General features: G+C 37.4%; 1 protein-coding gene across 1 annotated transcript in view; it reads right to left on the bottom strand.

The window, feature by feature from the left end:
• LOC122810180 (thyrotropin-releasing hormone receptor-like) overlaps nucleotides 1-7,198 on the bottom strand; it is a 560,620-nt gene extending 553,422 nt beyond the window's left edge. Inside the window, exon 1 of the mRNA XM_044081657.1 lies at nucleotides 6,531-7,198. The gene's annotated coding sequence lies outside the window, so the exon portion shown is untranslated. The remainder of the gene's footprint in view (nucleotides 1-6,530) is intronic.
• Nucleotides 7,199-22,468: the final 15,270 nt, after the last annotated feature.

The following is a 22,468-nucleotide window of genomic DNA, read 5'->3' on the forward strand; positions in this document are numbered from 1 at the left end:
CTTTAAAAAGTAAGTCTGCACCACAGTTTATGTGGAAAAAAATGCTGTAACATAGCTGTGAAGAATTCCAAAATACCTACTTACTACTCACTGGCTGTTTTAAATTCATTTATTTCAGAACTCTGGAAGGTAAAAATGTTTTGGTTTGACAATAACATCGGCCTACTACTTAAACAAAAATGTATTCCCAAAAAGTCTAACATAGAGAAAATGTATCACCATTTTACTACTCCATTTCCGTGTCAAATAAAGTCAACCATGCCCCTTATTACAGTCATGAAAGCTAGTAAAACTTCAAAAGCTGTACTTTTACCCTGGAAAAAATAATTTTGCATAATAAAATGCAAATATAGCAATACTGTGTACTGTCCCCATTTCCCAAACACATTTCTGCAATTAAATTAGCATTATTTAGCACAGCCAATTTAAATTAGAATGATAACGGCGATGCAAGATATTAAAACATTATCACTCCTATCATGTGACAGCAGTGCAGGACAGCTACTTAGGTAGAGAGATTTGCATTAGCTACAGCGTGTAGAAGTCGATTTGATTTTCACTACTTCTACTTGTATACTTGAAAGCTCTGAATAATTATACCATCAGACTCATGTTGCAAAGTGTCAGTGTTCCAGTTCAACCACTGAAACATATATGCATAAGTCTTAAGAAACACTGTTTACTACTTGCTTTCTTTTGTAATGAAACAAGTTAAATTTCATGCTAATGAAAATGAAACAATATGTACTTTCTGCATCATCCTCATTCATTCTTATTTGATTTTCTCTCCACTACATATACATGTATGTGTGTATATATATATATATATATATATATATATATATATATATATACTGAATGTAATTGAAAGATCCAAACATCTGTATTCAAAACATCAACAATGCAAACATCGACATGCCACTATTCATGTGCCAAGCAATAACCTCTTTGCATGCAAAATTAAAATATAAAAAAAAAACACACAAAAGCATTGTTTTTGCAGGGGGAAGAGCAAGCTCCCCTGCACCAGCACACCCGCTGATAATTATATATACTAATGACAAGATCACACAATATCAAGGAAAGAGCAATTTCCCTGTCCCCAAGAACTGTATGATCTCACATACTTGTCAAACACTTGCCTAGTCCACCAGATTGTGTTGACTAAACAGATGTTGACCATAATACCATTTGGTTAAATTCATGAATCCCATACATCATGACCAAAATACCATTCAACTAAATTTGTGATTCTCATATACTGGTATATTACTAAAGCTTGGATACACCCAAAATCGACATGCAAAATATCAATGTAAAAACATCAAAAACATCGACGTGCAATTAGGTTTGCAATGAGAAATTACCTAGGTGCGTAAATTATATATATATATATATATATATATATATATATATAATACATACACACACACACACACACACACACACACACACACACACACACACAGATTATACGCTAATCTCAGTGTGAAACATAAGTAAAATATACATAGAAAAACTCTCCGTTTCATAAACTTCCCAGTCAGGAATAATAAATGCTCATCTTTAATAATACAATTGCTCTACAAATATGTGTAGCACATTCCTGGAAGAACAGCATCAGTGAAATGTCTTCAAACTGTTTAACTGTCGTTATTTTTATAAAAAAAGAACTATATTTGACATTTCTGTCAGTACTCGTGTGTTCTGTATCATTTTAACAAGTGGCAGTCATTTCTGGCATGATTTGTTATTCTAAAGAACAAAAAAAAAATCCAAAAATATAGCATAGACAGCATTTAATGACAGAAAAGGCAGACTTTAATTTGATGTATGAAAAAAGGGTCTATGTTTAGCTATTGAATGGAACGTTCATCAATAATTGCACATACCCCATCGAAAGTTAATTCCCTTGAAAGGCCAAATGGTTGTAAATAAATTCATCGAACAATCTTAGTTGCCCAGCATCAAGGGAATGGAACTATTATGTACTTACCAATAATGGAGGGATAAGGAAACTTGCCCTTTCCCCATCAGAGGTGATATATATATATATATATTTATATATATATATATATATATATATATATATATATATATATATATATATATATATTCCCCTCGCACACACACATCACAGTCACAACACACACTTACACACTAAACCCTAACCAACAAATTTAAACATAGATACTTACCTGACCTTCCACCATACCATAACACCAGAAGTGCGAATGTCAAACTCCCGATGATCGGGATTTTGAAATTCGCGCTTATGGCCTTTCGGTAATTAAGGGTTTCAGCTATATAGTCTCGAAAGTTTGAAAATCGGTATTTCAAACTTTTGAGATTATTTAGTGATCCCAGATATATATATATATACGTATTAATTTATATAATTAGAAGGGGGTGGGAGGGGTGCAGCCCCCCACATATGTAGGGCCTGGTGTTCACTGAATCTTCCTGTTGTGGGGTGCTGCACCCCCCACCCCTACCCACTAATTACATATACCAACTCTGAGATCGCACTACAGTGGGGAAAGGGCAGGTTTCCTTATCCCACCATTACCAGTAAGCAGGTACTGCTTCTGTTCCCTTGATGTTGGCCAACTATGATCTCTCGTATTTATTTATGATCATTTGGTCTTTCAGGGGAAGGAAGCTTCAATGGTCTATGTGCGATAAATGGCCGATCGATGAACATTCTGTTCGATCATTAAACACAGACCCATGAAAAAAGGGGATAGAGCCTTGCCTGCTCCACAGATGGCTCGAGTTAGAACATCAACTCACTAGCAACAAGGGCCAATAAGAAAAAATGGGTGTCTATGGCTCACCCATCCTGTGAGAGGGTGCTATTTGGTTCAATAATGCGCCAGTAATAGGGCAGAAGACTAAAAGTATGGAGTGGAGAATGCTGTTTCATGAAGGATATGTTATGCAGCTACCCAAGTTGGTGATGGTATCCCCACTCTCTGCATGCAAATGACCACACCTCCATAGGAATAGAAATTCATATGTAGTCCCTGCATTAATGCAAGTGTACATGTTACCCACCTGAGGGGGTGGGGTGCTTAACAATGTCTTTGGTTATTAGGATGCTTATGAGGGCAGAAGCAACCTTCATCCAGCTTTAATGATGATTTACAGAGACAAGTGTCATCCCCATACAGCACTGACACATCCCTTGTATGACAGAAAAAAAATTGGTTTAGCCTGATAGGCAGGGCTTGATGTTTGGCAGGTATGGGGGGCAGAAATGATAAAGCTAAAAGATAACAAGAAAAAGAAAACTTTGTAGGGAGCCTGAAAAGGGTTACTCAACAATGCACTGAATAGTATAACAAATTTCAAGTTAAAATGTATTTCTATCACTTACTTCTGTTGCCTCGTATCCCATGAAAACAATGTATGTGAGACTTGTGTATTGCATATAAGAATCTCATTGCAAACTTTCAAGGGTAGTATAGTTCATATTTGTTCTGTAATAAACTAAAATTTAAATGATAACTGTAAGCAGAAACTGAAAACATGGGTAGACATAACCTATGTAAGCCATGCTATACTTTAATTTTTAAAAGCACAGTTACTTATTCTATAATAAATTATATTAGTTTTAAAGAAATAGCATTTTGTTCAGCAAAGGGGCATTCGGTGTCACAGTTTTAAATGTCTACACGAAATTTGAAGGGTACAAGTAGGCCATCAGAGAAGATAAATATGACCAAAGAACTGTGTGCTTGTTGCAACGGGAGATACATAATTAAAGCTTTGTTCTGTAACTGTTTTAACATTTGTACTACATCTTTAATTTCATATTCAATTTATATACCAAAGAAAGGAAAAAAATGTTCTGACAGCAGTAGAGGAGTTTTGCAACAGCTCAGACACTCCCGTAACTGAAAAAAAATATATATGAATGTGATCATTTATTGATTTTCTGTGAAAATCCAATGTTCCTAAACTGATGTAAATGACTAGTAATATTTTGTATGGAGGTCATGCTGATATGAGTTTGTTTTCAGACAATGGCTTTTCTTCTTCACATGATACATTATAATCAAAAGAGCAGTATTATAAAGATTAAAGGCATCTTACTTGCAGATACCATTCCCCATTCACTCAGCCACTCCCTCACTCTTTCAGCCATCAGTGTCAATTTTTTTGTCAAGCTGTGCCTGTGCTGTCACAAATCTATAAATGACAGCTCACAGTGACAGTAATTACTGCATTGGATCATGTGTTTAGCAGATGCTGCAACACATTATGAGATAAAATATTGTGAGATTTCACAGAAAGTCTGGATGGTGTACAAGCAAATGCAGAATCACATAAAGGCAAAACACAGGGAAAGGCATTTGACATGGATTTCAGATTGAAAATAATTACTTCCGAAGTCAAAAATGTTACATATGCATATTGTGGAAGTCTGACTGTAAGCGTGTGTATACCATGCATTTCATTCAGCCATGAGAGATTTATGACAAGTGCATATTGGTCATTACTCATCCTGATAGGACAGGTTGTACTTGAAGACCTGTGTATTTATGTCACTGTGCACAGCTTTCTCTTACCCATGCTGGAATCTGTCGGCTTTATTTTCTTCTCCTTTCTGTCACTTTCTGAGTTTTGAAGGGTTGTAGCAAGCTTTATCCTAAAAAAGGATTCTTCTGAAGATGACAACATGCTCCTTCATGTTTGTCACTGCAATGCTGTGGGTAGTGGGTAGTTAGGATCAGTGGAGTCCAAGATTGCTGAAGTCACTTTAGATCCCTATCTTTCTCATAGTATTTCTCATAGGACATACGTATACATGATTCTACAGAGTGTATGTCAGAACTGGCCCTCTCTCTTGTCAGTACACTTCACTGCAGTTTAACATGCGGTCATTGCAATTATGGTACACCAAAAGAACTAGGTAACCACCATGATCAGAAGCCACAGCACTACCCTCTCAGTGGCCCCTGACCTTGGCACGTGTCAGCTTTATGACTGGTACCCTACCTCTGTGGTAGTGATAAAGCATATCTTGAAACAGTACGTAATCTTCTTTAATTAATGTTTTATTAAAAATGACTATGCCTCTCTTGATATATCATGAGAGAGAAGATTCATATGTTATACTAAATCATGTAAATCATACTAATATACTAAATCATATGTCATAACACGTACTGACAGCACAGACCATGTTTTATATACATGCAGACATACAACCACACACACACACACACACACACACACATGCAGACACTCACTCTCACATACACTCATATGTTGCATTAGCTCTCTGTTATGTCTCTCTCCTTCATGTACCTATGCACACTGATACATACATACATACTTTACACAGCTGAGCAGAAAGGAACTCACACACTACACCAAAATGACATTTGAAGGAAAAACTATAACGTGACTACAAATACTCAGAAAAACGGTTCTTAATATTCATAATGAGCATATAATCACCTGATGATGTCAGAAATACTCTACTAAAGTGCAAATAATATAAGATATGAAACTAGGCATTGTTTATAGTAACATTCGCATCAGGGATCCACCATGTGCCATTCTAAACTGACAAGCAGGAAATACCAGAAAGGTAATACAGCATCTAGGAATCGTGATAACTCAAAAGTTACTGCTTCACATTTACTTATTATTATTAGACAGTACCCTGCTTATATTTTACTTTAGGAAAAACTGATGATCATATCTAAAGAAACCTTTTTAAACAGCAAGCACTGGTCAGGATATTACCCTCAATGAAAATATACCAAGTAGCTCACATTGCATTATACAGAAGCAAAGAAAGATTAATCTTCCAATTAAATTATATCCTTTTTTTAAAGTATGGTTTACACTGCTCTAAGTTGTAGTTTGGATGTATATCAGCTGTGATATTATACTGAAGACTAGAGTAGAGGCAGGCACAGCACAGTTTCCTAAGGTTTTCTTTGTTCCAAACATCTGGTACAATAAATAACTTCTAATGACACAGTAACCAGTTCATGTGCTAAATCTTTCGGTTTCAGATACTTAAAGTCACCCATGAACTGCAAATTCACAGCAAGCTTAAATATTACATATAACAAAACAGGCTTTACTAAGATTGACAAAATGAGATAGGATTCCTACTTTCTCTTCCTCACATCAAACAACATGACGAAGCAACAGTTATTTAAGCATATTCGTGGTCAAATGGAAGGGTAGCTGTGTATTCTGAATACTCGTAAGTGAGAAACTGGGGGATCTTTGTTCACTGTTTGAATTTCCTTCAGATATACGTTGCAGACACATGTGTCTGGATTTTTGCCCATTCTTCCTTACCCCAGTCTCTCAAAGTAAACCCGAAAAGTAACAGAAACCTTTTTGTTTGTCTGTTTGTTTACCTTTTCCCTCCGTTTCTGTATCACATAAATAGAACAGTTTAGTGAAACGAATCTGTCTTAATGACTTTGCGCATCTAATTTAGTAACAATACCTCCCTTGCATCTCTGAATGATAGAATTTTGTTTCCACGTACTTACCTAAAACCTGGCATAGTTCCCAACCCAAACATAGAGCATAGCGATGTCATCCCATTCGCCATTTAGGGCTCCCCAATGGCTGTTTTCTTGGAGTAGAATAGTCCCCTCTGGGGGTTCAGTCTCTGTCACCCCTCCTCTACAGAAGACTCAGCAGAGCTCCTTGACGGCAGATATATAGGAATTCTTCAATCAGCTGATTGCACTTCACTGGGAGGCTGACCCAGGAGGCTATGACTCAAGTTTCCTCCCGTCTTCTTAAAACCCTCACAGCAGTTAGGTCTAAGTTATTTATAATAAAGCTAATTTCATTTGTGTGGGGGTATCTTTTTCCTTAGATGAAATCTTTAAATAAACAATTTTTCGACACATTTAGTTTTTCTGGGGAAATAAAGCTCTGAAAGGATGTGCAGGTAATTAATCATCTTTATAAATTCGGGATAGAAACTAAAGGAATTACTTCCATAAAATGTTCCCGTCACTAAAACAACACTATTTGCTGTCTTCTGAAGGAAGGAAGGAGACAGCTTGTAGAAGTCAACCTACATCTAGTCTTGAAATTCGGCTGTCTGAAGAGCATCAGTTTTGAGGGAGGCCATATCTACCGAGAAGTTCATTCAATGAGAAAAAATACAGGACCGGGAGCAAAATAAAAGACCGAAACTGAGAGATACGGGAAAATTCAAAAGTAGATTCAAAAACGACGCGTTTTCATTGACTTGTTAAATAGACTGGAGTACCACCTGTCCCCATTTCATCACATCAATGCTTTGCTGGGTATGGGGTACCTTGAGGGAAAACCTGAACTGTTATATTTTAGTACAATAATTATCTGCGTTTTATTATAACAGCGCAGAAGATATTTTTTAATATGATACAGACCCATATGTGGAGGGGAAGCCACTCCCCCACGACCCCCCCCCCCCCCACACACACACACACACACGCACACATACATGTACCCTAGGTTTTACATGTCATTTTCATGGCAGTACGAATGCAAACAAGGGCGAAATCTCCCGAAACAAATTACAACCAGCAAACTTAGAAACCGTAAAGGCAGTGATTTATTATAGAAAACAGTCATCAGGGAGATGAACACGGTGAGTGGAGTCCTGGTGGAGTTGCACTCAGTGAACTGCAAAGAAGCCGATGCAGAATAATATAAATAACTACAGCAGTGGGTGCCTTCATTCTGGCTGTACATTGAAAGCAAATTATTTGCAGTGGTCGGGTTTAGCTATTTGCGTAAGTTCTCGTTTTAAAAAGACATTTCCAGCTTTGGGCATTCCGAAATATAGTAGTGGAGACTGGCTGGTGGTAGGAAACAACCTTGGGGATGGCACATGTGGGACATGTGGGTTCTTTTCCTGTATAAAATTAACTTTTAATGTTCTGACTTTCTTTCTTACACAAACCTTCCGATTTTGGTCTTCGGTCACTTCCTCCTCTTCCCTGCTGCAATAAAAACGTTCTTATGGGACTGCGACCACCACCACAGTACACTAAAGTTGGCACTACCACTAACTTTTGCAAAAGGTACAGTTCTTATAGAATGTTACAAAAACCTTGAATAACTGAAGTTGCTAAACTTGCTGACATCTTTTTTCTATGTAGGTTCTGAATTGTGTTTGTAGTTTAAAAAACTACTTGAACAGACCATACACGGCGTACTTTCAGACCACAGCATTGTACTGCTCCAATAGTATTGAAAGGGCAGTCCTGGTTCATCTAGCACTTGACATATTTCTGGATGTATTAATTTTTCCGCCAAATCGAGAGGACTGGTTGGTTCCCACGAATCTGTTCAGATTATTTGATTAGGAAATTAGGAAATGGTTCCGGACCTTTTCTGCCTCTTTCCAAAAAGCAAATCTGGAGGTCTGGATTACTCAAATCATTCGCGGACGCGCGCGTTCACACACACACAGACGCACACAGACACACACACGCACATACACACAGACACACACACATATACATATACACATACACGTGTTGAACACTACAGAATGATTCCTACAGTCAAGCAAGACTCATTCATAATTTTCGTTTCTAATCTATGTTGCAGTCGTAACAATATGCTTTATTAAAACAATAGTCATATAAATAAACAAAATATTTTTGTGGCTGTGAAAACCTCGCCGTAAATGCGCTTTGATATTCTCTCACTGGCTGTCAAGATAAAACAAACGCAATTCGTTTTAAGGGCAGAATGTGATGAGAACGGAAAGTCCATTTACTCTGTGTATAGATGGGTGCTGAAAGAACAGCTCCTAAATTCGTCGGTTTATAAACCGCTGAAAGAACCGGGATAAGCCGAAAGGCACAACATAAACCGCTGAAAGAACTGCAGCAGAACAATCCAGTGGACAGCGCCGTGCTGAACGATAAGGTGCTTTAGCGAACGCTGAACTGCTCAGTACTCTGCAGCCTTGTAAAATAGCGCTTTCTCCCTTCCCCCACCAATGTGCTGACACGTTGCTATAATGCATTCTATTACCGGGTCGAGTTTTAGTTATCTGAAGACATTTCCACTGCTAATTATAGGAGAGGGATAGCTGTTAAAGAATACAGCTGTGCTCAGTCAGACTATCAATATATGGGTTCTTAAACGGGTTAAGTGGCAAGCGTGTTTTTAGTGCTCATTAGTAAATCACGGTAATTTTTCTAAATGCATCTTAATAAGCCGCGGTGGTGCAGCGGTAGCGTTGTCACCTCACAGCAAGAAGTTCTCCCGTTCAATTCTCCGCTGGAGCACTTTCAGTGGGGTGTCTGCATCTCCTCCCCGCTGTTGAATGGCGTTCGAAAGACATCCGTGAACTTGTTGAATGTTGATTGTCGGGCTTGCACCTCGGCACAATAAAATCGACTGCTAGTCATTAGTAGACCGGAGTTCCGCTGTGGCGACCCCTAAGCCGAAAAACAACGGTATTTTAATAAACATTGATTCACACACAACTCGTTCTTCACATTTGGATGCCTTAATATAAACCACAATGACCGACAAACACTATGCACGGGTGTAAAATATACTATCCCGGCGTTTTGCTTCAGCTAAACTATGCATTCACGTTAAGTTAGTGCTAACCTCATAGGAACTGTGAACAGTTTAGCTTCACCATCTTGTTTATTAAAAGATACATTAATTACCCTTAGATGTACAAGTTGAAGCCCCAATCGCCCGTCTGTTGCATCCAAATGTCTTCCACAAGCAATGTCGGACTGGCTATTTACAACATAGTTGCGTTACCACATAAAACTTGGATGTGACCATCTTCTCTATTCTTTAAAGAAAACAACAGAACAGATTCAGAATTGGTGCAGTCGGTCATTCTTCAATATAAATATAACATCTTACACGTTTCAAAGAGAAAACTAAACAGACTGTGGAGTAATTCAGCCTACCTGCTTTGCATTTTCCATTCACTTATCTCTAACGCGCGCGCACAGACACTGTTAAACTGATCCCATTTTAATTAGAGCACCTGGCTGTACACAGTCACCAAAATCCCACAGAAACACTCTAGAGATTATGAAAGGGCAATCCAGACAGTGCAGCGATTAACCATAATGAATCAAAGCACAAATAACTTTTTCCTTATGCAGCATTTTTATAGTTATTTAGAAACCATTGGCATGAGTTTACATATTGATTGATATTAGTAATAAACTGGTTAGACTTGCCACTGATCTTCAGTACATTAGGGTAAGGGGCTGGATTCATTCAGGTTGTTTCCAGTGATACTGGTATTGGAAGATACTTACTGCATTTGATATTCCAACTTGTAATGCCATGAAATTTTAGATGAATTTTATTTTGTGGTCTCTCCATTAGGAGGACTCCCTCTGACTATGCCAACTGATAATGAGCTAATCCATTACAGGGATTTAAGAAGTATTATGTGCATTAATTTGCTGACCTTAATGGGTCAGCCTATGATTAAGTCTAGTGCTGATGATCCTGTCTGGAGGCAGTCTGTAACAGGAACTTCTGAGGAGCTTTGGGTCTCATCATCCCAGAATACATACACATTTATGTATTTTCTTCACTTTATGTATTTTGCTGGACAGGAATCTCGGTTTGATAAAGTTGACTGACAGGTGGTTAGGCAAGGACCCAGGTTGGAATGGGCATGGAAGAAAACACCTCTGACTGAGTGCAGGATTAGTGAGGATAGTCATCATGTGACATACCACTCAGAAATCTCATGAAAGAAGCTATAGTCCTTGTTTGGTGAGACCTTTTTACTACCCAAACATTTTTACTTCCTCATGCTGTGAAGAAACTGCACAATTTATTAACAATGTTTTGAGTATCAGGCAGTCATTCTCTCTAGATGTAATCATGAGCCATAATGTTGTCTTGAACATGGAATGCCTGAACATTGGCTGTTTTTTATTGTACTGACTAGGTCAAGGCCATGGATGTGTTTTCAGAACTATGGCCTATGTGCATTAGGTTGGGCCCAGGTCTACCAAACTAGTTAAATCCTGCCTTGACTCCCCTCAGTCTCATGATGTACCAAATTGTGAGGTTATCACTGCTAAAGTTTAACAATAAAAAACAAGTATGTTTTGTTACAGACTGTATCCCTCCTGGAAATCAGGTCTGTACTATAAAGCTGAAAGCTCTAAAGAGCGAATACAAATACATCGACACATAAAGAGCGATGTACAAAAATAGCAAAGCATGTAGTGAGCGAAAATCAGAACATCGAACATATTTGTTTGTCCAGCAGCTCAATCCTGGATAAAGTGTGTATAAACAGTAAAAGGTGCAATTCTAGACTCACTGTTGGTCTCTGACCCTAGTAAATTTACATCTGGAACCTATCCAAACTTACTTAGCAACCACCTTCCAACTTATACCAATAGAAGTATCCCCCACCAACCTAACACTCACCAAATTAAGACATCCTGAAACCTTTCTAAATTCAATAAAGACTCCTTCATCAGTACATTGAAAGTCTTTAACTGGTCTGTCCTAAAATTTCTCCCATTCGATGAAACAGTCAATACTTTGAATACCTTATTCCTAAATACTCTAAACTGCTACGCCTCATTCCACTCATCATGGCTCACTACCTAGGCAAATACTAGTGTCTAACAGAAACAAAGCTTGGAAAGACTGGCGTAAATTTAAAACTCCCTATAACCTGCACTCTATAGAGAACTATGCAATCTGAGTAAAAAAGCAAGTTAACCAAGATAAAAAAGAAAAAATATAGCCATCTACAATTTCAAAAGAAAATTTTTCCAAAATGTTCTGGACAACTAAGTTCAAAGAAACTCAACCTTCTCATTCAAGATCTCTGCTAGAAATTGCTATCTTATTCAATACTTACTTCATATAAAGCATTACCTCCTTAACTAAAAACTCTTCACCACCATCTAGTACTTTTACCACCCCTACAATAACATCCAGTCTTGTTTTTTTCTACAATCAATAGGTTAGAGCAAAACTAGCATTTGCCATGCACCGTAGACATTACCACCTCCTTTACACCCCACTGCACACTACCACTTTCTTTATTCCCCCCACCCCACTCTCCTCACATTAACCTAATTCACTCTCTATATCCTTTGCTAGCAACTTCCACATAGGACCTGTCTCTACATTGATGATTTAAAACTTCTACTTAAACTCAAATTTTCTCCTCTGCAGTTGACAGTCTTCAACCTGAATACATAAAGATAGCAGTCGATGCCATAGCACACCCTATCCTTATCAATAGCTGAATCCTATGTGTTTATGCTATGGAAGAAAATTACTGTGTTATCCCTCTTTATAAAGGTGGCATTTTGGCTAATGTCTCTAACTTCTAGCCTATTGCACTATTATCACTTGTCCCAAAAAATTCTTGAAAGATGTGTTGATAAGCAACTTCTCCACTTTCTCCTAGAAGAACAACTCTTAATATCCACCCAACTTGTCTTCTGCCCAAGAGATAATACAGCTACTGCCCTCCTTTCATTCACTGATACCACAAATAAATACTGAGACTCAGGCAAACTTGTTTCCTCCCTTTTCCTTGACCAGTGTAAAGCTTTCGATAGTTTCACACCCTAAACTCATGTAAACTGTCTCAAGTTGGACTATCTTCTCCTTCATTACTGTGGTTCAGTTGCTATTTAACTTACATGCTGCAGTCTGTAAAGTGGCAGAATACTCTCCCTCTCTCTTACTCTCTCTCTCCCTACCTGCAAGTCTCCACTGGTTTACATCAAGGCTCTATTCTTGATCTCTGCCTCCTTAATATCTTTGTCAATGGCTTCTATACCTCCAGAGGTCCAGCCTCTTTTATAGAATATGCTTATGATTAAGTGCTGATATGTGTATCCTAATAACTTGTCTCAGCTCCTCCATTTTATTCAAGAAGCTTTTTCCTCAGCTGAGAAATGGATCCATAAAGCTCAGCTACTACTCAACCCTAAAAAAAGTTACTTCTTTCCCCCAAGTCACACATACCTGATAAGATGAATTTCAAAATCTTTTCACTAAACAAAACTGAAATTGAAATAGTTTCCCATACAAAACGTCTTGGAGTGATTATAGATGGTAACCTTACAGTTGACCTGCATGTTCAAATTAACGTAAAAAATCTTACCAAAAATTAGGAGTGCTCTGTAGGTATAAAATTTTCCTTAACAACACAACCAAAACTACTGTTATTACTACATACCTTCTCCCATCTCCCTTATACAGTGCACCCATGCTAACCAATCTTCAGGCTAAAGTTAAAAATAAGCTGGAGGCATGCTATAATAAGGTTGCAAAATTTGCCACCAAGCAATACCAATACCACATTCATCACTGTATTACCTTTAAAGCTTTGAATTGGCTCAAACAGCCTCAATACTTAGACTACATATTGCTTATCTCCATACACAATATTATTCACAAAACTGATGATTGGCCAGACTTTACTCCTATTTTCCAGTCTTATCAACCTAATAGAATTCTTTGACCTAAAACAACAATAGCTTCTCAGCATATATAATGCCCACAAATCCTCTGTCCAAAGTCCCTACTCATACTCTGTCGCTAAAAAGTAGAATTCTACCTCCCTACGAATTATATCTACCTTTAACCTCTCCATCATCAAACTACTAAATGCTGATTTAAATAAGACTTGTCTCTACTCCTACATTACTCCAGGTTGAACTAGCCCCTCCTTCCTCCCACACCAGCATACTAGTTGCAAATGCCTTCCCTCCGAACATAGTCAATATATTTCTTAGACAAAGGACAAATATAATTTTGCCTATGCTACACTGTAGTCATCTCTGTTCCAAAGAGTGTAAAGTGTGTTTAATGTAATCTCTGTGGACTGCAACTTGTGAATAATTTAACTATTAAAAATGTTCTTTTCAAATATTTGCACTGTGTGTGTGTGTGTGTGTGTGTATATATATATATATATATATATATATATATATATATATATATATATATATATATATATATATATGTTCACACTTTAACAAGCTATAAAATAAATAAAGAAAATAAATAAATGACATTCATAATCGCGAATTGAGTGATATGTCAATATGTCGGATGTCGAGATAGCGGTTATGAAGTTGTCGTGTTTGGGGTTTGTTGGTTTGGGTGTTTGTTGTTGCTTGGCGGTTGGGTGTTCAGGTAAGTAAGTTTATGTGTCAGGTAAGTGTTTGTTTTGTAAGTGGTGGTATGTGCGAGTGTGAGTGAGCTGATGTGTGAGTGAGCTTTGTTGTGTGTTTTGTGCGATCTCGGAGTTAGTATATATAAGTAGAGGTGGTGTGTGGGGTGGTGGGGTGGGGGGGGTGTGCACATGGGCCCCCCTGCTTGTGTGAGTTGTGTATGTGTGTGTGTTTTGTGTATGTTGTGATGTGGTGTTTTTGTTGTTGTGTTGTGTTGTTGTTGTAGGGTGTTAGTAGGTTTGGTTTGTTTTTTTTGTTTTGTGGTTTTTATGTTATTTTTTGTTTTGTTTATAGGTGTTTTTACTTAAATATAATTAAATTCGAGATACTGAAATATATATATATATATATATATATATATATATATATATATATATATATAAGTTCACAATGTATGAACTGAAGCTTAAATTTTTACTTGGTTAACATGTTATTCTTTTCTATTAGGTTTTGTAATAACTTTACTTATTTAACTGTAATCATATTATGTCAGTGTGGAGCTTTTCTCTCCAGGCCTCCACTAAAAATGGGATATTATCTCAGTCGGACTTTCATGGTAAATAATTGTCAAATAAAATAAAAATAAGTAAATAAATCTCTGATGGCAGGAGGGTTTTTCATATAGTCTTAAAATGGTTTTAGTTAATCTTCTGACAAGAAGTTATCTCGTCATCAAAGCAGTCTGGGTAACTTCTAAACAGTGTCTAACCTTGTTCATCAGTAAAGTTATCATGAAGGTGACTTATGCACAGCTGTACTTATATCTTATATCGCATGACCCACTTGATATATTATAGTCTTGTTTTAAAACTAGACATAGCACTTAGAGTGCTCTCATTAAACTGGTTAATGATCCCTTAATGACAAGGGATCAGCAGTTGCATTCAGTCCTGATCTTCCTTGATCACATGGCAGTTTTTGGCACTGTTGATCATGACATTCTGATCAATTATCTTTGCATTCCATTGTGATCTTTCTTTCACGGCTGTAAAGTGGTTTACCTCTTACCTCTATGGTCATAGTCAGTAGACCATCTGTGGGTTTACTTCTTCCAAAATCTACCAGCTGATACAAAGGCCACTGTGGGAGTCCATCTTGGCTTTGTTATGTGTATGGTACACATGCTATCATTGCAAGAAGTTGTTAAAGTCAGAAGTATTTGTTTTCACTGCAATGCTGCTGAAATGAAATTCTATTTTTCTTTTTCTCAGTAGCATGTGTATGTGATTATACTACCTCAGAAAACATAAGGCCATCCAGCAAATGAATTATTTTCTCTGCAAAGTCAACTCAGCAAAGGCTTAGGCCCTGCTATCTTCTTATCCTGCAATATAGCTTTACCTTGGACTTTTTCTTCTTCTCTCGAAATGCATATTTACCTTGGACTTTAAGATGGTGGCTTTGCTTCATTGCAGCAGGTATAGCCCTGTTCAGCTAACATGTTGACATATACTCCTTAGCGCAGTCATATTATACTGCTGCTGCATCACCTGTTCAGGCTGCCTCTCACAGTAAGGTTCATTTTTAGGGTTTTAATCATATTCTCCTCTGCTCTACACAATCTGTGGCCAGGTGGCTTGCAGGTGCTCTTCTTTTCCTGTGCCACTTCTAGAATACTCAGATAACGTGGTTAGGGATTCTTTTGCTAAACTGACACCAGTCTTGAGGAAGCAATTACATTACCTGATAAAAAACTGTGAGACTTTAATGTCATTTTTTTGCAGAAGTGTATTTGTCTAAATCTAGATAGAGTATTTTAAACATTTCCTAGAAAACCTTTATACATCAATTTTATCTAATTTGTCATCTAATTATATGAGCTGCTTTTAATCATATATTTACTATATCTTAACTCTTACCACTGTTTTTTTTATCTTGTATTATATATGGCATTGAGTTTTAAGTACCATCATATATAAAGATTAAACATTAAAAGTCAAAGAGGAATTACATCCAGTGGACATCATTTATTTTAAAAAACATGTGCCTCAGTACAACACACACACACACACACACACACACACACACACACACACACGTGCACACACACACACACACACACACACACACACACACACACACACACACACTCACACTCACACACACACACACACACACACACACACGCACACACGCACACACACACACACACACACACACACACACACACACACACACACACACACACACACACACACACACACACACACACACACACACTCCTGAGGTCAGTGAGATTTTTTGAATGGCGGCTGTACAACTTGTTAAGGAGATGGTTAGTGTGTCAGAGATAGTGTCTTGAGAAAGGGCATCCTGCCTACAGTTTCTCCTGCAGAGTACTGCAGGGTTCACTGTTTATCTTTTCCCATTCTTCTATACTATCTTACCATCAGAAGCCACCAAGGGTGTTATTAAGCAATATGACTTCTCCCCTAGTATATGTTTCATGAAAGTAATAAATGGTGGCTGTTTCATACAGATGACTGGCATCCATGTGTAGACCAGGAGAACGGACACGACTTTAACCATTTCCAGATGGGATATCTTCCATAAGCATTTTAATCCTTCCAGCCTATAAGACATCAGTTGAAAACATTTGGGAGTTAGCAAGGAAGGAAAGGAACTGAAATTCCTTGTAAATATAATGCTAAATCAGCCGAGGCCTTGGGTTGACAATGCTGTTTTTTTAATGAATCCTTGCCATGAAAGTGAGGTGCTCATATGACATTGAAGGATATGGGCGTGATCTTATCTGAAATAGCATCTCCTGTTTCAAAGACAAGACCTTCATAAGCATATCCTGACACCTGATAAGACATCAGAATGAATTCAGTAAAATGAGGTTCATATTATGAGATAAATCCATACCATTCTGTAAATCAGTACTCCCTTAGGAATCAAATAGAGAGAGAGAGAGAGAGAGTGAGAGCAAGAGAGAGAGAGAGAGAGAGTGAGAGCAAGAGAGAGAGAGAGAGAGAGTGAGAGCAACAGAGAGAGAGAGAGAGAGAGTGAGAGCAAGAGAGAGAGAGAGAGAGAGAGAGAGAGAGAGAGAGAGAGAGAGAGTGAGAGCAAGAGAGAGAGAGAGAGAGTGAGAGCAAGAGAGAGAGAGAGAGAGTGAGATCAAGAGAGAGAGAGAGAGAGAGAGAGAGAGAGAGAGAGTGAGAGCAAGAGAGAGAGAGAGAGAGAGAGTGAGAGCAAGAGAGAGAGAGAGAGAGAGAGTGAGAGCAACAGAGAGAGAGAGAGAGAGTGAGAGCAAGAGAGAGAGAGAGAGAGAGAGAGTGGATATAGCAGGTCTTAAGGTACATTACTGATATGTAAGAATAAATGACACATTGCTTTCAGCCACCTGCTAGTCCTGGATAGTGGAAATTAGTTTCAGAACTCAAGAGCAAGCAAAAAGGTTCCTCACACTGAATATTTATTTTCTGAAACTTGCTCCTATACCTTCAGCCTATAGTGCATGAATTCCTTCAAAAAAGGAATACTTGGGCAATTAACAGAATAGGAATATCATAATGTACTCTTTAAAAAATGAAAAATGGAATGACCCATGTTGGATCTTTATGCCAAGCCTACCTATCCAACCAGAACTGTGGTTTAATTCAGGTAAGAAAAAAAACAGAAGGATAGTTAAGAACACCACTACTTTCTGTCTGTCCCTCACTGGACGCTGAGAAATAAAGTTGAAGTAGACTTTTTTAGATCTAAAACCTTTATTCATATGTGGATAAAAAAGTAATAGTGGTCATAAGATTCTCTTTCTTTTGCTCATCTTTTAAAAGATGAAAAGCACACCTCTGCATATTGTTTCACATATGGACTGCATTTTATTCTGAGAATGCCTCAAATTCTATGGCACATTGAAGCCAGAATACTTGTACAGCTGTAACTGTCTACACTCATGTCTGCAGCATAAATTTATACATAATGTATTTGGAGATGGGCAGAGATTTACAGCAGGGTTGGCGTGCATGGCCCTGCTCAATTTTGGTGATGAACTCTATTAAGAAAAGGACTGTAAGAACTTCTTATGGTCCCTGTGATCACTTTTCTATGTTCCTTTGTTACATATTTAAAAGCAACATGATACACAAATGTATTAAGGGAGTGATGGATAACATTTTTAAATGTGAGGTGGGTCAGGAATTTTCTGTCTACATTCTAGCAACATATATACAATTCACTTGGTCTAATCTTTTTCGGCTTTAATACACAGAAGTGAAAATCTCTGACCATTAGGTTTGACTTACGTACTTCTCACTTTACAGGAATGATCCATGAACTTTGATTTGGTTAAGTATAACAGTGTGGGTGCTAATAAAATAAAATTAGACTTATGGCTGCAGGATGCTATTCCTAAGAGTTCATTTCCTTAGTGATTACTAACTATACAAATTACTAACCAGTAATTGTAACAATTTTTATGTACTTGTAACTTAATCCTTTATTCAGTTCACAACCCCTTATTTGAAAGGTCGCTTTCATTTGTCAGATTGCAAAGTATGATGTAACAGTAGTAAACAGTACTTGATGTAGAAAATGCCAACATGATTAGACAACATTTTTTAGAAGGAAATAGCCTGTTTTATTTACATAATTTAGCAATTATAAGAAAAAAGCTGCAAATCTACTCTAAAATGTAAACCAAATCACATCCAAAATTTATAATTCATCAGTTTCACAAACACAATAAGCAGCCCCTTAATGACAGAATCTTGTATTTCATAGAGAATAAAATATGAAGCTATATTGCATGTTTTTAAATACATATTTGGAGTATGATGGAAGTTTTTATAATGAATGAAGACTGACGCTCACCATGAATCAGAAACAAGGTGTACTTGCAAAAGCAGCAAAATTCACTTGTGCCTGATTTATTGTTTCATTTTTTTTCCAGGACACTAATTACCAAAGAATGTATTTGTGTATATATAATGCTGCTAAAGATAATAATTTTAACGCTGTGGCCTACAAACTATATCTAGATATAAGGTAGACACACAGCTGGTTTTAGGCATCAAGAATCTCCCTGCTGAATGAGGGGCGCCCTCCTAGAGCAGGTAATCAAAATATAATAAGAAAGAACAAGTGTTTGTACAGCGATCTCTGATTTATGAGTCAGAAAGATAACAAAGGATATAATGAGATGAAAAACACCTGGGGACAAGATGTCATCTGCCATCAGATCATCTTCATCTTGATTTTGCCTGTGTAACATCTCTTATAACAAATACATTGCTCCCTTGCCCCCCTGCAGTCCTTTCAGTGGTGGTGCACACCCTGATATCATCTTATCATTATTCCTGCAGCTCCCAGTATTTAGGGCTGTTTAATAGGGAGTATGCACCAAACAGTGAGCATGCTCAGTTACAGCTGATTTAGAATTCTGCAGCTAGGTTGCTTACAGGTATTCTCAGTTACTGTCATATTGCCTCAACTTTGCAGAGCCTGCACTGGTTGTCAATCTGAGCTCATGCTTTTTATCTTGCTGTTATCTTATTTATCTCTACATGAGATGCCTCTCCCCTTTATCTTAAGCTCTTGGTCTGCTGCTACCCAGTCAGGCCCTTAAGCTTTTCTTCCCTGGGGCTGTTGAGGGTGCCCTGCGTGCATTTCAAGATGTTGGATACTTGTTCCATTTGCCACTAGGCTCCAAACCTCTAAAACCTCTAAAACCTCTTCTTCGTGTGGTTGGAGGAATCCCTCACACTGTCAAGTCTTAAGAGGTATTTCAATAGCAAGATATTACATTTGTTTTATTGATTTTTAAATTTTGCTTCCATTTTCTAGTGCCTGAATATTCCTGTATTATCAATTATTATTTTATTATCTTATTTTTGCTTTCTTACTTGTGCTTTCATTTGTAATAGTATTTGGGCCTACATACCATTAAAAATTGCTAGAAAGTTATTCTCTACATAGCCCTGCTGGGGCCATGTGATTCTGCCTGGCTGATTTGCTGGGCTTGTAGATTCTGTTATGCATGCTAAGGCCCTTAGATTCTGTTAATCATGCTAAGGGCCTTCTGCATCCTGTAATTCTTGACTCTTTCAGTTCTAATTCCTTCAGTTTGCCTTCAGGCTTCTGACTCTTTTCTTAATTCTCAAAGGTGCCCTAATTTATTATAAATCTGTTGTGGGCTATGTTGCTTTGTTACGTTTTCTGGGTTGGCCTTACTTTATTAATATATAAGTGGCCCCCTAAATATGCTTAATCCTAGTTAGAGCCCTGTGACTTAGTTTTAAGGCAAATTAATCTCTTAATTCTGCCCTGAGCTTGAATATTATAGTATTTTACTGTAGATCCACTGCTTCCTGTCTGCATTAATCCTGCAAAGGAAGAAGGAGCTGATTGTTAATTTTGCTGTCCTAACTTTTCTTTTGAACAGTAAGTTATGTACCTACAAAAATATGAACATAAATGAGCATAAAAAGAAAGATTGATGTATGTTGCCTAGTCATGTACTGTGCAAGGATAATACATACGTCTGCCTTTAGTGTACATTTCTTTTCAAACTGTAGTGTTGGTATTGTACTATATTGTGTTATTGTGCCACCAGTGACCCAGGTGTAATGACTGTCTAAGGTTCATCTCTCCTGGTTGGGGTGGGGGGGGGGTGTAAGAATTTTCATTATACCACTGTCTCTTCATACAAGGTAAGATGTATTAGTATCTGCCTGTCAGAAAAGTTATCCCAGTTTAAAAGGTAGCAAGCAGAGAAATAAGTGCAGCAACCACAAGGAGATAGTTAGAGGAGAAGATTGCCACAGGGGCCTACATAGTTTCCCTGTGTTTAAGTAATTCACAATTGATCAATAAAAACACACTGCTCAAGCACAACAGTTTGAGAACACACTCACCTGAATGTCACATAAATAAACATAAATATCCTACATCCCAATGAAGGGGGCAAGCCCAACACTCTCAACATTTATATGTACTAAATCTGTTTTTCTATAGTAGTAAGGAAAAGTGGAGCTCCCTGTCTGAGTGCACAGCAGTCTCACACAAACTGTGATCCTTCATACTTCATCTCAGTAGCCAGTTTCTGTCTCAGCCAGTTGTGTTTATGCACTTACAATCTGATCAGTTAGTCCACAGTGACCTGTACAGAATCCACCTTGGTGAAGACTGCTCACAATGGGCCTCCACATAAGCACCACAGTGACTAACACTGAGCAACAAGTACACCAAATGGACAGACTGCTTCTGGGACTGCACTGAAATGCAGTAGCTCCATGAGAAATCTGGCTGAGAAGGTACGTGGATAGATGCTTTTGATGGGAATGGAATCTTTCATTACTCTTTGAACAGAAGGAGCAACATTCAGGAAGGAAGACCGCCAAGCGTGAGTGTGTGTAATTTCCAGACCAAAAAAAAAATAGGGTCTTACAAAAAAAAAGACTAATATTAATACAGAGCAACCACTTATTAATAAACTCTGAATCAGTAATTATTAATCAGTTAAGCCAGTTAATACAGCTTTTAAAAGTGATGCATATGACTGGACTGTGGCAGGCAGTAATGAATACTTTAGTGGTAGTAACACCTGTAGCATGTTGTGGGGCAGATATATTGGAAAAGGCCCAGATCATGATTCCATGCAAACACAGTGCTTCTTAAAATATGGAAAGTCATCCTAGAGAAGTAAAAACAAGCATGTCTAACAGCACAGGGTTCCCCCAAAGCAACAAACACTTGAGCTCATACTTCAACAGGTAAGATCAGCTCAGGAAATAAGCTGAAATAAAATAGATTCTTGCAAATCTATATTTCCAAGTAGCACATGAAACATTCCATAAATATTCTAATATATATATATATATATATATATATATATATATATATATGTGTGTGTGTATATATATATATATATATATATATATATATATATATATATAAATTAAAATTAAAAAAATGTATCATAGACAAGAATTATTATACCCCAATATTTGGCTGTGTTACAAAATCTATGGCTAGTAAAATGTTTACCCCCAAAAACAGATGTGTTGACTGAAATGTTGTTAAATGACATAATAAGGATGTTATCACGTTATCAGAGTGTAATCACCTTTAACATTGTTTTATCATTTCTACCACATGCCCTAACATCAGAATAAGGATCGGATACACTCTAGGCTGTTCATTCATCAGTATATCTATGAGAAGGCTGTAGTTTCATGGTTGGTGTGGGGGTTACACAGTACTTATGAGTGATGAAGGCCAGTATCATTGTATATGACAGCTGCCACTTA

This window comes from Protopterus annectens, chromosome 8.part1 (genome assembly GCF_019279795.1).
Source record: "Protopterus annectens isolate FY-2018-M chromosome 8.part1, PAN1.0, whole genome shotgun sequence".
Taxonomy (NCBI): Eukaryota; Metazoa; Chordata; order Ceratodontiformes; family Protopteridae; genus Protopterus; species Protopterus annectens.